The sequence below is a fragment of the Triturus cristatus genome, chromosome 2_1 (assembly GCF_964204655.1).
Source record: "Triturus cristatus chromosome 2_1, aTriCri1.1, whole genome shotgun sequence".
Classification (NCBI taxonomy): Eukaryota; Metazoa; Chordata; class Amphibia; order Caudata; family Salamandridae; genus Triturus; species Triturus cristatus.
The window spans coordinates 262787537-262805424 of record NC_140581.1 but is presented as its reverse complement, the minus strand read 5'-3'; positions in this window follow the sequence as shown (position 1 = coordinate 262805424).

The window sequence follows — 17888 nt, the reverse complement described above, 5'->3', positions numbered from 1 at the left end:
TCACTACTGTGGAAGTGGTAAGGGAACTGTACACAATCTACATATTTCAGGACTGCACTTTTGTGTCAAAGCCTAACTCATTCAATCAATGCATAAGCAAAGATTGGCTTCTAATGCTACTAAAACTTGACAACATGACAGGTTTAAAAAAAGTTATCTGTCAGAAAATACACAATGTTACCAAATGCTTCTCTCACAGTGGTTCCCAAATGCACACAGACTCGCAGTGTGATTCTAGACAAGCACCACTATCCCTAGGAGTTTACCAAAACTCATTCACTACAGTGGAAGTGGTAAGGGAACTGCACTCAATCTACATATTTCAGGACTGCACTTTTGTGTCAAAGTCTGACTCATTTAATCAAAGCATAAGCAAAAACTGCCTTCCAATGCTACTAAAACTTAACAACAAGACAGGTTTTAAAACAGTTATCTGTCAGCAAATACACAATGTTATCAAATACTTCTCTCAAAGTGGTTCCCAAATGCACACAGACTCACAGTGTGATTCTAGACAAGTAACACTATCCCTAGCAGCTTACAAAAACTCATTCACTACTGTGCAAGGGGTAAGGAGACTACACACAATCTACATATTAAAGTACAGCACATTAGTGTCAAAGCATGACTTATTTTATCAATGCATAAGCAAAGACTGGCTTCTAATGCTACTAAAACTTGACAACATGACAGGTTTTAAAACAGTTATCTGTCAGCAAATACACGATGTTACCAAATGCTTCTCTCACAGTGGTTCCCAAATGCACACATACTCACTGTGTGATTCTAGACAAACAACACTATCCCTTGCACTATACCAATACACATTTCTTCATCTAGAATGAGTACTACATTTTAGTATAGAAACATAACTCATTTCACAAATTCATAAACAATGACTGGTTTCTAATTCTACCAACATTTAAAAACAGCACAGTTATCTGTCTGCAAACACATGAAAAATACAAATGCTTATCACAGAATGGTTTCTATATGCACACACACTGTCAATAAGATTGTAGAGAAAAAAAGTACTCCCTACACTTTAGCAGGAGAAATACATTAGTCTGATTAAAATCAAAATAGTCTACATACATCCCCTTACAATTAAATAACTCACCTTTCAAGTTGTTTTGTAGATTAAGAAGTATATCAGTCACACACCAGATATCAGTCACACACCAGATTTTCTTTTACATAATCTCTGCACTGTGCACCTCTCAGCAAAAACAAAGAATGGCAAAGTTTCCCTTTCATTTTCCACACATATACATGTAAACATCAAATCACAATCCTTCACACATAAATTCAAAAGCAAACACACATTTCTATTGGTCAAACATTTCAACCCTTTCCAAATGAAATACATTTCAACCCTTCCCCCAATCTGCCTTCTGCCTGTTACCATAGAAACAGGTCATGGAACACTGCACTGAGCACACAGGTCACAAGTTCAGCACACAATGTTGCTAAACAAGACAGCAAGTGTGCTTGACTTTTCAACATATCAGCTTATCATATATAATGTTCCTTACAATCAGTTTTTGTTAACCAATAAGAATCATGCCTTTAAAAAACAGAAATATACACCCTACCTTTCAGTGTAGAAAGTTGTCATACAACCAATGATTTCTTGTCTTTTTTCAATTTTTTTTTCCTTGGATCCGCGCACCCAATGCGAGAGGATCCGTGCACCAAACGCGATAGGAAGTGCGCACCCTGCGCGCATTTAGCCGTTTTTTTTCTTTTTTTAAATGGGGCCCCAGGGGCTCCTTCTGGGACCCCCTAAGCACCTCTAGAGGGTCAGAGTATTTCCACTCTGCCCCCATTACATGTTTTACACACTTATTCCCCTTGCTTCATCAGCCTCGCTTCTACCGAGGCAGAAAATGGCCGCCAACAGTTCCTAGTTTCGAATATAGACAGACACTCGACAGCCAATTAGCATTCAGCGTGCGATCGGGAGGGTGCGCGCTCGATTCGGGGAGGGTGCGCTTACTGTGCGGGTAGGGTCCGCGGATCCGCCCCAGCCATAGGTATCACTAACCTTTTTACCCTAATTGGCTCAGGAACTAATGAATAGATTCACACCATTTATGCAAAAGGCACGAGTCTGAACTGAGGACTACCTCTTTGCCAAATTTGATGTCATTCCATTCAGCAGTTCGGGCAGTAGCTGCGACAACAGATCCTATGGGAAATTACATGGGGAAAACGCGTTTTGGGGCCCCCGCTTTACGAATCACCACGAAACTTTCAGGGTAGGGGCAGAGCAGAGCTGGCCAAAAGTTTGGAAAATTTTGCGAGGATTCATCAACCAGCACCAGACTTATTGGCAATAGAATGTTGCGGATTTCCTATGGAAAATAGGTCCTTACTATAACTATCTACTGGCGACTGCCAGTAGATAATATATAATATATATATAATATATATATATATATATATATATATATATATATATATATATATTCCCATAAGAGTGCTCAGCACTTGAGGGTGCACTCGAGAGACCGCAATCTATTCTTTAGGGCAGCATCAGCACTCCAACCTCGAGTTTAGCCTGACGCGTTTCGGATTGTCCCTTATTCATAGGCTCACTCCATTAAGTTGCATGGCAAATGAAACTTTATTGAACATCCTCCAATGAGATTTATACTTGCTTTTCCCAACTGCTGCTGGGACTTGTAGTTCCAAGCCACCGCCTCTTGCCCAATTAGGATGAGGTAAGTAAATGTTCCTTCAGCGCTGGATGCGCCGTGATGTGCCATTTCCTGCCCATCTTGAATTCGGTCTCCCCACAAACAGCAACGACATCAATTGCGCGCCGTGGCCCCCCTGGAATCTCGGGGTGGTGCTGCCCTCCTACGCCTTGAGCTGGCGCGACAACATTCCCATAAGAGTGCTCAGCACTTGAGGGTGCACTCGAGAGACCGCAATCTATTCTTTAGGGCAGCATCAGCACTCCAACCTCGAGTTTAGCCTGACGCGTTTCGGATTGTCCCTTATTCATAGGCTCACTCCATTAAGTTGCATGGCAAATGAAACTTTATTGAACATCCTCCAATGAGATTTATACTTGCTTTTCCCAACTGCTGCTGGGACTTGTAGTTCCAAGCCACCGCCTCTTGCCCAATTAGGATGAGGTAAGTAAATGTTCCTTCAGCGCTGGATGCGCCGTGATGTGCCATTTCCTGCCCATCTTGAATTCGGTCTCCCCACAAACAGCAACGACATCAATTGCGCGCCGTGGCCCCCCTGGAATCTCGGGGTGGTGCTGCCCTCCTACGCCTTGAGCTGGCGCGACAACATTCCCATAAGAGTGCTCAGCACTTGAGGGTGGCTTGGAACTACAAGTCCCAGCAGCAGTTGGGAAAAGCAAGTATAAATCTCATTGGAGGATGTTCAATAAAGTTTCATTTGCCATGCAACTTAATGGAGTGAGCCTATGAATAAGGGACAATCCGAAACGCGTCAGGCTAAACTCGAGGTTGGAGTGCTGATGCTGCCCTAAAGAATAGATTGCGGTCTCTCGAGTGCACCCTCAAGTGCTGAGCACTCTTATGGGAATGTTGTCGCGCCAGCTCAAGGCGTAGGAGGGCAGCACCACCCCGAGATTCCAGGGGGGCCACGGCGCGCAATTGATGTCGTTGCTGTTTGTGGGGAGACCGAATTCAAGATGGGCAGGAAATGGCACATCACGGCGCATCCAGCGCTGAAGGAACATTTACTTACCTCATCCTAATTGGGCAAGAGGCGGTGGCTTGGAACTACAAGTCCCAGCAGCAGTTGGGAAAAGCAAGTATAAATCTCATTGGAGGATGTTCAATAAAGTTTCATTTGCCATGCAACTTAATGGTGTGAGCCTATGAATAAGGGACAATCAGAAACGCGTCAGGCTAAACTCGAGGTTGGAGTGCTGATGCTGCCCTAAAGAATAGATTGCGGTCTCTCGAGTACACCCTCAAGTGCTGAGCACTCTTATGGGAATATATATATATATATATATATATATATATATATAGGGAGTTTATAGGGTGTACAGCTACCCAACAGGGTCTCCCAGCGCTGGACAGGATGGCATGCAGGGCCGGCACAGAGGCTGAGAGGCTGCTAAACAACAATCCTGGATACAGAGAATCAGGCAGCTAATGAGCAAGGTCTTCAAGATCTTACGAAAGTTGAGCAAAGAGTGACAGTTCCTGAGTGCAGCTGGAATGGAGTTCCAGAGTTTGGGGCCCAGGTAAGAAAACAAGCGTCCTTTCATGCGAGCAAGATGAAGCCTGGGTAATGTAAACAGTGAAAGGCTGGATGATCTCAGCTGTCGGGTGGGCAGATAGGGTTTCACCAGGCCTTGGATGTAAGAAGGGGCCAAGCCATGTTTGGCCCGGAACATATAGCATAAGGCCTTGAATTGGATACACTTTTTGGCCCTAAGCCAGTGTAGTTTGTGAAGCAGCTGTAAAACTAAAGTGCATCTAGGCAGCCAAAAAAGAAGGCGAGCAGCCGCATTCTGGATGATCTGCAAGCCATGGATCTAAAATGTGTCTGCACCCAGGTATAAAACATTGCCATAGTCCAATCTGGATGCCACCAGAGCATACATCACTTCTCTGGGCAGCCAGTGGAATTAGCTAGAGGATTATTTAAAACCATTTGAGAATAGAGAAGCAGGGGTCCGTGACACTAGACACCTGAGGCTTGAGGGTGAGGTTGTTATCGATGATGACACCAAGATTCTTACCTGTGCTACTGGAGCAGGTAATGGTCCCAAGGCATCTGGCCAGTGATTAACTCCACAGAGTTAGGGGTTGTTTCCCAGAACCAAGACCTCATTTTTTTTGCCATTCAGCTTAAGTGCATTTCTAGTGATCCATAGGGAGACATTTCTCAGGCCAAGCTGGAGCAGGGATGGATTTTGATGCTGAGCAGCTGATAATGAGAAGATAATCTGAGTATCGTCAGCATATGAAAAGTTGGTAATTCCCGACTTCTCAGCTACGTCCTCCAAAGGGCTAACGTAGATATTGAAGAGCAGTGGGCTCAAAATATATCCCTGAGGAACTCTGGAGGTTAAATCTTAGTTCGTCGAGCTTGTATTGGACGAGAAGAACTGAAAAGTGTGATCTTTTAGAAAGGAGATCATCCACCTCAAGGCCAAATCGTCAATACCTGAAGCCTGAAGTCGGTCTGTCAAGAGAGAGTGTATGTGCAAAAGATAATAATGCACTCCGTCAACCAGAGTCCTCTGGTCATTCCAAGAATAAAACTGGCCAGGAGAGGAGGGTGTGCTTTTTTACTTCTGGTGGCCAAACTCTGGTGGCCCCTGGAGGTCAGGAAATTAGTCTCTGAACCATGACTTAAAAAGATTTGAGGACATTTAAGCAGGCCTAAGTGATGGTTTGACAATGCCTACTGATTAGCGCAGGGATCCTTCCAAGAGCAGCTGTTTGCACTTTTCATTTGTTACTGCCCAGCTACCTGCTGTAAATAATTAGCACATCTTAAGTTGTGTACATTGTAAGCCAATGCTTCTCTCCTGTGGAAGTGACAGGAGTGCATACAAGAGATTCCAGATAACTTCTGAACTGGTGGAGCTTCAAAGTGAGGCTGATGTACTCATACCAGAACATCTGCAGCATGAAACGCAGGTGCCCACTGGACTTCCAACAGTTCAAATGTATGAAATTCTCAGAGAAGCAGCATCCCAAAGTATCTGTTGTGAAGTTGAGAAGTTTTCAAGCTTAATTGCAGACAAAATTTAGGATTTTATTAAGAACATGGAGGCAGATAATATACTTATACTTTGGTATAACTGGAGCCCCTTTCAGCAACGAAGATACTGTCAGGTCACAGGACGAGTCCTTCATCCACTTTCAGTCTGCAAACAAAGACATAGAAACAAGCATTTGCAATGTAAGAGGTCTTGTATTACTTGAGCTATTGGCGTTGCATTATCATTTACAACGCCAATAGCTCAAACTTTCGGTAATATGAGACCTATTGCATTGCAAATGCTCATTTAGGAAGGCTCTCATTTTTATTTCAGATATTCACAGCAGAAACTGAGAATACTGTGACAATTTACTAGAAATATTACTTTTAAAGCCAAACACATCTCACAATTCCCCAACAATCACAGAGATGGTTTGCTTTTTCATTTAGAGGAATGTATTACATTATTTTTACACAACAGTTTGTGGAACAACTGCTTAGGGCGGCCTAGTGAATCAAAGTAATGATGCCACACTGCTTACAGTTCTGTTGTTGTACATGGCCCAGAAGGGACCCGCTTCAATGTCTATTGCGTTTATCATTACAAAATGCAGTATGGTTTAAAAAAAAGACTACATTGACGCAATAATAGAAAAATGTCAGAAAAAGACATTTCCAGCAAAAGTTTTTCTTCTTTTTAGATCCATTTCACAGGGGAACAAATGAAGGAAGGAGAGGCTAAGAGCTGTTTGACGAAATCACGGTTTAGAGCAAGTGAGGGGGAGTGAGACAGAGAGAGGGCAGAAAAGAAAAAAAGAGAAAGGGGAAGCAGCTGCCAGCGGCAGAGCAGGAGAATTGGACACCATCCTGTCTTCTCTGCAGTCGCACCACATGACTTATCACACCTTCGGCAGGACCAAAGCAAAAGCAGGAGAAGACCTTTTCACATGGGAGCCGCTGATATGGGCCTGAGCCCTGCCAAAAACAAGGGGCACTCTCCTGCAGCAACACTGGATGGACACTGGATGGAGCTTCAGCCAATGAAGGGAGTCATAATTCTTCTGAGAAACAGGGGGAGAGGAAGGCACAGAGACGGCCCTCAGAAGGTGATGCTGCTCGTTCCGCATGTTCAGACCCAGTGGCTCTGGGCAAAGAGTGACATCACACAGAGGAAAGCAAGTTTAGACAAAAAAAAAAGATGAGCTGCCTCTAAAGAAAGTGGTGTGGGTGCCATTGCATGAAAGCGCAGCACGGGGTACTTGTAAAAAAATAAAATATGTAGTCCCCAAAGGAAATTATAAAGGACTACAGTGTTAGGAAACTGTCGTTTTCCAGTGCTCCTGGCTTAAAACGGAAGTGATCTATCTGGAGTACCAGCCAATAAGGGGCAAGGAAATAAGAGAGATGGGATTCTGAACCAATGGGAAGCACCAGGTGTAATTACTCTCCTTGGAGTGGTTACAGCAGGTCTTGCAGACAGCGCATGTGCACTGTTGCTCGACCTAAAAACTACAGCAGCTAAATGGAGACACTTCCAGCAAGGTAGAGTGTAACATCTTAAGTAAGAAACAGACCAGGCCAATGCAAACTCAGGGCTTAAAAGAGATGGATCAAAAGGAGTGTGATGTCCAGAAAGAAAAACATCCATTACAACGCAGGCATTACTTCGACGCATTGTTACATCGCATTAAATTACAATGCAAGTCATTACAACGATTTGATGTAGGGGGCAGAAAGTGTTGGATTTGTTGGATTTTCAATCCAACACCTTCCCTACTGTTGCACACACTGGAGTTGTAATGGCATGCCATATAACAACACGTCTTTGTAACAATTTGCGTTGTAATGGCATGCGTTGTACATACATGTATTGTAACGAGTGCTATTCATCCAGAATTGGCCAGTGATGCAAGTACTATTCCCCAATGAACAAGCATTGAATATAGTGAGAGCTAATACTACATATGAATATTCTAAGATCAACACAAAGCTCGGTTGGTGGGGGATATGATATTCATTTCCCTGGCTTTAATACAATTTTAGATTTATCCTGCACTCAAGTTCGGGAAATTCCCATTTTAAGGCAAGACAACAATGGGTGTATTATATACTTATTCAAATGTCAACCAAGCTCCTTTCTACGATGTAATTCATTTGTTTCAGATAGAATCTGATAATTTTAGTGGTGTTTGACCAATTCACTGAATTGAGGATGTCTAAGGTTATGGCCCCCAGGCACAAAAGGCCTCTAAAATAGGAGCCAGCAATGCCTGCTGGCACTATTAATATTTAGAAGCAGCGGGTCAGAGTGAGAGATGTTTTATGTCTGTAGGGTTCCTGTATGAAATCATGGGCTGATCAGAGGATGACTACTTTAGTGGTCTGATATGGCCCACGATCTGTTTGAAGCATCAAAACACAGTGAAGACCTTTGCCATATTTGTCCAAGCTACAAGTCCTCCAGCTGATACCAGTAATGAGGCCCCAAGTGATTATGCAAGGGCAGGGCATTTAAAGTCAAAGAAAAGGCCTGGGCCTTCTCGAGTTGGTGCCGCCTCCTCACCAGCTGAACATTTCTAGTGCACAAAGAAGCATGGAACCAACATGGTGGACAAGAAACAGTCTCAAAATATAATTACTAGCTAACTAGAGGACTTGATCCATTGTTCTAACCACTCCCTTTTCTTTTACAAAGCCTTCCTCACCTCTGAACAGGTACAGAAGCCGGGGATACAATGTATAGGTAAATGGTTACATTTAGACATTTTGCATTTTATCACATTTGAGGTAAGACGCACATTTTTATACCAAGCAGCTCAGGATTACTCATGGCCTTACACCTTAAACTGCCACCTAAATGATTCAATGAGTTAAACGCTCGCTGCTGTGACCTCTGTGACCTGCAATTCACCAGTTTAAATCTAGACAATGTTAACTCAGGCCAGTGGCATAATGAAACTTTCGGGGGCCCCCTGCAAAGTGCAGGGATGGGGCCCCCAACACTTCAGCTCCAGTCAGGATCTAAGGCCTGCCCATGCACAGTGCCGGAGGGGGCCTCCTGGAGCTCGGGCCCCTCTGCATGACACTGAATCAGTCTTTTGTTCATCTGAAATCGAGAAAATGAGGCACATTGAAATGGCAAATAGTAACGCCTCTCATTACAGCACATTGAGAGGTATACTACTGAGAAATTAAAGGACTTCATAAAAGACAAGTTATCGTTATCATAATCAGCATCATTATTGTAATAATCTTTTTTTTAAAAACCTTTTTTAACACATACATATGTGTGAAAATCACTAATTATAGTTAACTGGAATAGCGATAACTTGCATATGCATACTACTAGGTAGCTATAGTTAGGGCCACAAAAAAACCCACAGAAATTCACCATATATACTCATGTCAAGTAACTATAACTCATGCCCTAAAGTAACTATAATTAACGCTCTCGTCACGCACTGCTAATTGCCTCCAAATTGACATCACTCGTGACATATTCTATGACACCATTGATAACATTACTGCAACATATGAAATTACATCTATGAACAGTGTGCATTGCAGAGGCTCGAGTTACTTTTGTTTTTCAGTGAATTTCTTAATGTAAGGTAACATATTATAACTATTCCTTACTATATCACTTCAACCTTCCTTTTTTCAGTGAATATACATATGTATACACTTAGTCATATCTGTGACCATGGTTCATGGTGATGACAAGTCATCATCTGAGTGAATAATGACTGACTTTACAAAAGTTTAAGACAGCCATGTTGTTTTAAGGCCACTTTGCTAGTATTCTGACTTAGGGCCTTAGCTATAGGTAAGTATTAGGTTTAAAATGTTTCCCGTACCTACTACCACTTTAGTAAAGTGGTAATAAGTAGGGAAAAATTATTGTTAAATTCTATATATTTTTTTTTTTAAATAGGGAGTACCGCAGTACAACCTAGGAAGTACTGCGGTACTTAAAACAAAAATGTAAAACAAAAACATGTTTCAAACATTGAAAAATCACTGTAATACAGTTTCACAAATATAGTGTAGTACAGTGTATTTACAATTGTTTTTTAAATTTAATTCTGTAAAAAAAGAATATGAAGTACTACGTAAATACATTTTAAAAAGTTCAAAAAAATGCAGTACTTAGTAGCTACTTTCATAGTACTCCATAAACTTATTTAAAAATATGTAAATAATATAAAACAAATTCACTACCTATTACCACTTTAACAATGTTATAATAGGTAGGGAACTACAATATAACCTATTACTTACCTACAGCTAAGGGCCTACCACAGAACACAGCCAAAGTGTAGTAAAAACAATATGGCTACCTCTAAGAAGAGCCATTACCTAATTGTATACCACCTTTTCATCTCCAAGTACTGTGGTATACAGCAAAGTTACCTTGGTATACCATAGCCCTAAATATAGCTAAGGCCTAGCTGTGTTATTATATGGAGGTACCCTTGCCTCACATATTCTGTCGCATGTACAATGCAAAACCTAAGTCACATTCACAAAGCAATGCAAGGCTACTATGCATGACCCTGCATTGATTGCATTACTCTGTAAACCATAATCTACATTGCTGCTAGATTTCACATACATTCATATGCCACTCCACTATACGCCACTACACTATAGGCCACTCCACTCTATGGTATTCCAGTATATGGCACTCTATTGTACACCACTCAACTCTACGCTTCACCACTCAAAGTCTTATCACTCTACACCACTCCACTGTATTCTATTCCCCTCTACGTGACTCCACTCTACACTTCTCCACTGTACATGCCTCCACTCTATGCCACTCCACTCTACGATATAATATACTATGCAACTTCATTTTATGCTCTGAAACTGTATGTACCCCCACTCTGCGTCAGTGCAGTCTACACCACTCTACGCTATTCCACTCTATGCCACTCCACTCTATAACACTTCACTCTGTGCTATTCCACTGTATGCCACTCAACTGTACGCTACTCGCCTCTACGCCTTTCCAGTGCATTGCACTCCTCTGTGCTCCACTTCTTTCTATGCTATTCCACTGACCGCCACTCCAATGTATGCCACTCCAGTGTATGCTATAACACTCTACTCTACTCCAATGTATGCTACTTCAGTTTACACCACTCCACTGTATGCTACTCCATTATAACACTCCACGCAACTCCACTGTGCAATGCTCCCCTGTCCACCACTCCACTCTACACTATTACAATGTATGCAATTCCAATCTATGCCAGTCTACTCTACGCTATCACACTGTATGCAACTCCACTCTATGTCCCTTCGGTGTACGCCACTCCACTGTATGCCACATCACTATGTGCTACTCAACTGAATGCTATTATACTCTATGCAATTCCACTGTACACCACTCCACTCTATGCTATTCCCCTGTATGCCACTCCACTCTACGATACTCCACTGTCTGCTATTTCACTATATGCCACTACACTGTGACACTCTACTCTATGACACTCGAGTGTATGCCACTCCACTCTAAGCCAGTCCATTCTTTGCTATTCCATTGGTTGGACTTCACTGCACGCCATTCCACTGTATGCTATTACACTGTACTCTGCACTCTACTACACGCCACTCCAGTCTGAACCTCTTCACTATATGACACTGCACTGTATGCTACTGGAATATACATAATCCCAGTCTATGCCACGCCACTCTAGCTACACCACTCCGTTCTATGTTATTCCACTGTACACCACTCCACTCTATGCCACTCAACAGTATGGTATTCCACTGTACTTCAATACACTGTATGCTACTCCCGCTTATACCACTCCACTGTACGCTGTCACATTCTACAATTTTTCAATACATGCCATTCTGCTCTACAACACTCCACTGTACTCCATTCCATGATATTCAACTGTATGCCACTCCACTCTACGCTATTACACTATACTCAACTTAAATCTTAGTGAATCTACAGTATGGTATTTCACTCTGCTCCGCTCCACTGTATGCTACTCCATTATAGGCTATTCCATTGGACATCACATCACTGTACTCCACTCCACTCTATGCTATTGCACTATACCACAATCCACTGTACACCACTCTAGTTTACAGCACTCCACTGTATGCCACTACACTAAATGCTACTACACTGTGCAATATGCTATATGCCACTCTAGTTTACGTTGCTCCACTATACGCCACTCCACTGTACAACATATGCTATTCCACTCTACGCTATCATGCTCAGCTAACTATAACTGATGAATTTCTCTGGTTCTGTACAAGTGAAACCTGAGCCTAACTATGATGTCTCTGTAACCTTCGGTTTTTTGGTGAATTTCCTAATTTTGTTTTAATTCCATTTCCTAACTATAACATCCCTGTAACCTTTGTTTTTTTCAGTGAATTTCTCTGTTTTTTAACTAGTAGTCATGTTTGTAGAGTGGTGGAGAAAGGAGGCTGGGCCTCCGACCAGCTCTCAGGAATCCTGCTGTGTAGGATGTACAGTAGATACCAGGAGAGGTTATTTGCCCTCCATGTCCCTCAGGTCAAAGTGCACTTTGTCCCCCAACCAGTAGTGCACCACGAGCCATGTTGGCAGAGTAGTGGAGAAAGAGGGGATGACCTCCAAAGACCACTTAGCAATCCCTCTATGTGGGACTTATTGGAGATAACAGGAGAGGAAGTTGGCCCCCAGGATGTCCTTGAGGGCCAACTATCCCTCCAATTACATCTAGTAAGTCCCACACAGCGTGATTGATGAGACTTGATAAGAGGTCACGCCCCCTTTCTCCACCACTCTGCAAATGCACCTGCTGGCACACTGCTAGTTGAGGCATGAAGTCCCCTCAGCTCTTGAGGGCCTTTAGGGGCCAACTAGTCCTCCTGTTACCTACTGTAAGACCCACATAGGTAGACTGCTGAAAGGTCTGCAGACACCACAACCCCTTTCTCCACCACTTTGGAAACGCTCCTCCTGGCACACTATTTGCTGGGGGAAGAAGTCCACTTTAGTCCTGAGGCCCTCAGGAGGCAAGAGGACCTCATCCCCCCACCAGCAGTGTGCTGAGAGGTGCATTTGGAGAGAGGTGGGGAAAGGGGACATGGTCTCCGACCACCTCTCAGCAATCCTACTGTGTGAGGCTTAGTGGAGGAAACAGGAGGTATTGTTGGCCCCTAATGACCCTCATCAGTGAAGGGGACTTTACCCCCAACCAGGGGCATGCCAAGATGGGCTTTTGCAGAGTAATGGGGAAAGGGGGCAGGAACTCAAGCAAGTTGCTGGCTTTTTTATTTTTTAGGAAGTGTTCCCTCCTTACTGGACCATTTTGGGCCCGAGGGCCTGATCCCTTTTATGCAGCCCCCCCTCCTGAGGCTGATTTTGGCCCTGGGTACCCCATCCCCTGGCCTAGGCCTTTATTAATTTCTTTTTAAAAAGGGGAGGAGGTCTGCGCTTGCTTTATTTTTATTCTGTCATGGATCCAACTGTGAGTCCATGGCAACATTTGAAAAAAATAAATGTATTTTACCCCAGGCGGCGTCCCTCAGGGACCCCCCACCATATCTGAGGGGTCAGAGTATTCCTGTCCCTGACCCCTTTTCTTTTCTTTCTACTTTTTGTCTGGGACTCGGCTTTAAGCCGAGTCCCGAGATGGCGGCCAACACTTCCTGGTTGAAGTGGTGACAGCCAAACAAATTTTAGTAGGATTCGAGAGTCCACTGCAAGGACTCGCGTCTCAAAACATCTATATTTTTTAAAGATAGATATATCAAAAACTACTGAATGGATTCACACCAAATCACAAAAAGCATGCTTTCTGGACCAACATCTAGCTGTCAAATTTGGTGTAATCCCGTACAGCAGTTCAGGCTGCAGTCGTGTTCGACATTGAAAAATCTCCATAGACTTAACATGGGGAAAAAGCATTTTGGGACCCCCCTTATTTTCTCGGCCACCACATAACGGATCACCCCACAAAGTTCAACACAGCAGCTGAACAGAAAAAGGGAAGTTTTGTGGAAATTTTGCGGAGATTAATCAACTGGTGCCAAAGTTATTGGCAAAACAAAAAACACTTTTCCTCTGGAAACTTTGGTCTAACTATAACTACCTACTGGTGATCGTCAATAGGTAATATATATATCAAAATCCAAGGTTACAGGGACGATATAATTAGGCTGAAATTCACTTGTACCAAACCATAGAAATTCAGCAGTTATAGTTAGCTGAGCTAACTATAACTTACGCCCCCACAATGCACTGCTCATGACCTCACATATTACATCACTCATGACATGGTCAGTGACATCACTGATGACTAACTATTCTAACTGTATGGAGTGGTCTGTAGATGGTTTTTTTTATACCTTCTGGGGGAAGGAAGCTACTCCTAGATATGTTGAGTATAAGCTGTGTGGGAAACAGGTTTCTAGAGGTACTATAAAAAGTACAGTTATGGCACATCGTCGATATAGAAGCACATCAAGGGAAACCACGAATGTGAGTGAGTGAATGCATGAGAGTGTCAGTGTATGTGTCAGTCAGCCCTAGGATGTGTAGGGCTGTGCATGAATGAGTGTGTGAATTTGTTGCTGAATAGATTGGTGTGTTTTTGGGTGTTATGTATCAGTGAGTCACAGAGTGTTTCAGAGTGTGTATTAGTGAGTGGGTAAATATGTGACTAAATGCATCAGTGTGTGCCTGTGTGTGTCAGTATATGCTTCAATGAATACTTGGGTGTGTTAGTGTATGCATCAGTGTTTAACTGGATGTCTGTGAATACATCAATGTGTGCCTGGAAAGCAGAAAGTGTTAAATGTTTGGAAAAATACATTAAAAAGAACTGTAAATACTACAAAAACAATAATGTCAAAGCAGAAACAATTATAGAAATGTACAAAACAATGCAGTGGACAGTTAAAAACTAGATGTCAAATGAGTAGCAACCACAACAAAATATAAATAACACTTATAAATGTTTTAAACAAAACAATTAAACAACATTAATATTTTACATACAACTATTATAACACTATATAAAGATATATCTACATATATTACAACTATAACAAGTATTACTATATAACATATTAAAAACCTTTTAAATGTAACTCAATAATGAAACTAAAACCTTCAGTTCTAGTGCTTCCTCTTTAACCACACTTACAATTTTGAGAAAACAGTCACTTTCATCCCGTGGAACTGTTACATTGTACCTTCAGGAGAAAAAAAGCATTGCCAGTTATGTTGAATATAACTTCTGTAGGAAACAGCGTTCCAGATGTAGCCTCACTGTGAAAGCATATCAAAAGCAACCATGAACATGAATATTTAAGAATCCTGAAGCACAATGTGTGAGAGGATCGTCGCCTATGGCCAACCAACCTTTTGCAATTATCACCATTGCAGCAACTTGTCCAGAGTTTAAAGAAATGGTTGTTCATTGTTCTAAATACTAAGAACTTGTTATGAAAGAAAACAATGACCTGATCAGTCTCGCCTTGACTCGAACAATGCCCTATACATGGGGGCACCTGAGTTTACACTTCGAAAACTGCAGGTTGTCCAGAACTGTGCAGCTCGTTCCTTGCTAGAAATCCCGCGCACTCAGTCTGCTAAACCTGCCCTAAAAATTCTCCACTGGCTGCCAGTGAGGCAGAGGATAGCCTTCAAAGCACTGTGCCTGGCGCACCGCACTTTCTGGAACACAAGCCCAGCGATCAACAGAAATCTTGTTAACCCCTACCATCCCAACCGGAACCTACGATCAAAGGAGGCCTTCCTTGCCGTCATTCCCAGAGTAAAGCGAGCCAGAGCAGGGGGAAGAATGTTCTCGCTGAATACCGCCAGGCTCTGGAACGACCTTCCCCTCCCACTCCGGTCCAACTCAAATCTTCTATCATTCCGCAAAAACTTAAAAACATGGCTGTTTGACAAACCCACTGTACCATAGCACCTCCTCCGTCACTTCTGGTCAGCTTAGCGCTTGGACGCCCATGGGCAGCAATCGCGCTCTACAAATACCATTACAATTACAATTACAATTACAATCACTGTATTGGAGATGGTAAAGGGACACCCTTGTTAATACCTTTTTATTTGTTTCGTTTCCTTGCCAAAGAAGAAGGACATGTGCTAATTTTGTTAAAACAAACTTGAAGTTTCTCAAGTGACAGAGAACCAGGAAGATGTACCATCAGGCTTTATCAACCAGCATTGAAGTGTAAATAGTGAATGTTGCACGACATAATTTGAAAATATGAGGACATTATTTTGTTATAGAAGAGTCAGAAGAGTCTCTTTTGTTAATGTTCTCCTTTTTTTAACTATAAAGGTAAACTTATCATTAGGCACCTACATTACTGCAATAAATCATTCCTCAGATCTGTGGTAAGAGAGAGAAAACATAGAGATAAGTTAATGTTCTAGGGTATACAAATAGCAAAGTTTAAGTTTCTGCAATATAAATAGTTTTAATAGGGTTAATAAAGAAACATTATAGAGCTGCAAATCTCTAAAGCAATTAAACATGTATCTAAAACATTTTTTGCTGTTCTCAGATTTTATACTGGTACACCTTAAACAATGTAATGAATGAAGTTTCATTGCTGAACAGCGGGGGAAAAACAATCATATGAATTGTAGAATAAAATCCCAGACTTTCACAGTATAACACTGTAAATATATTATACTATGCATGAACTCACTTCAACCTGTTAACCCTTGCGGTGCTCACAACAGAATGGTGCTGTCATGAGCACCAGTACCCGTGTGCTCATGACGGAACCATTCCGTCATGTGCACAAGCGCATTTAATCCCTCTGCTATAAACAGCAGAAGTATTTCCTTGTTTTTGCCTGCAGAGACATTTTTTTCAATGTAATGACGAATGTGCACATGGCAAGCTGACGTCATTACATTGAAAATGAAACTGAAATTAGCTGATCGGCTAGTTTTAGTTTCAGAGCTTTGGTGCTCGTGGGGCTATCTCAGCCATCCGAGCACCGAAAAACATGGGAGGAGTATGATTGGAAAAGGGAGGATCTCCCCTTTCCGATAAAACCCCTTCCTAGTGGATCTCTGCTTAGGGATCACCCCAGGGTCAATCCCCATCAGGGATCCACCCACTTGCACCAGAGAGGGGGAGCAGCCTCCTGGGCAAGGGTCTTTGCTCTGCCATTTCAAAATGGGCAAATTTAGTCTTTCTCCCTCCCCACTGGTGGGCAGTTAGGGCATTAGCCCCCAATCTGCCCCCAAGGGGCAGAAAGTCCCCTAGACACCAGGGTTGGTTTTTTTTACAGTTAAGGGGTGGGGGCTGCCCAGAATGGGCATGCCAATGCCCCTGCCCTCCACCACACTCCCCCCAAAATGACAAAGTCCTTCTTCCCCCTCCAAGAGGCAGATGGGGGCAATAGCCCCTGATCTACCCCCTGGTGGCAGAAAACCCACTAGTCACCAGGGATTTGTTAATTATTATTTATGCATAGGGGTGGGGACTACCCAGAATGGGCATGTCAATGCCCTCACCCCAAAAATAATTGCCACAGTCTTTCTGCCCTCCCAGGAGGCAGATGGGGGCAGAAGGTATGAATTTTGAAGTTTAAAAGGCAGTTTATGTTTAAATATCAGTTCACTGTAATAACATTCTGTCCACCCACTTAGAGTTTTTAAGTACACATTTTAGTGTCCTGAAGATATATGTACTCCTTCATGAAAATGATAGCTAGCGTTGTGTACATTCTTCTAAAAATTGACATTTTTCCAGCTTTAACCTTTGAAATTTCAGTTTCTATTTTTGATCCATCTATTCTACATCGTTGAAGCATCAATATAATGTATTTACCACTTCTGTGTATCTTTAACGTAGACATACCATCAGATCTACAATTTGGGCAGGTCATGTTCTAGTTTGCATTTCTTATCCGGTTGTCAAATGGTACACATTTTGAATCTGGTAATGTTACATAGATGAACCTTTCAGAATTTATATCAGAAACAGATGTAAAAGAACAATCCACACAATTATGATTCAATTTATAATAACTTAGACCAAAGAACTCTTTAATATTTACTTCTTCTTCTTCCAAGAGTCCAACGATAACCATAATAAACTCTTGTGTGTCTTCATGAGAGTACTGAGAAAATAATACAGAATCACTGATTGTGTCCCCTG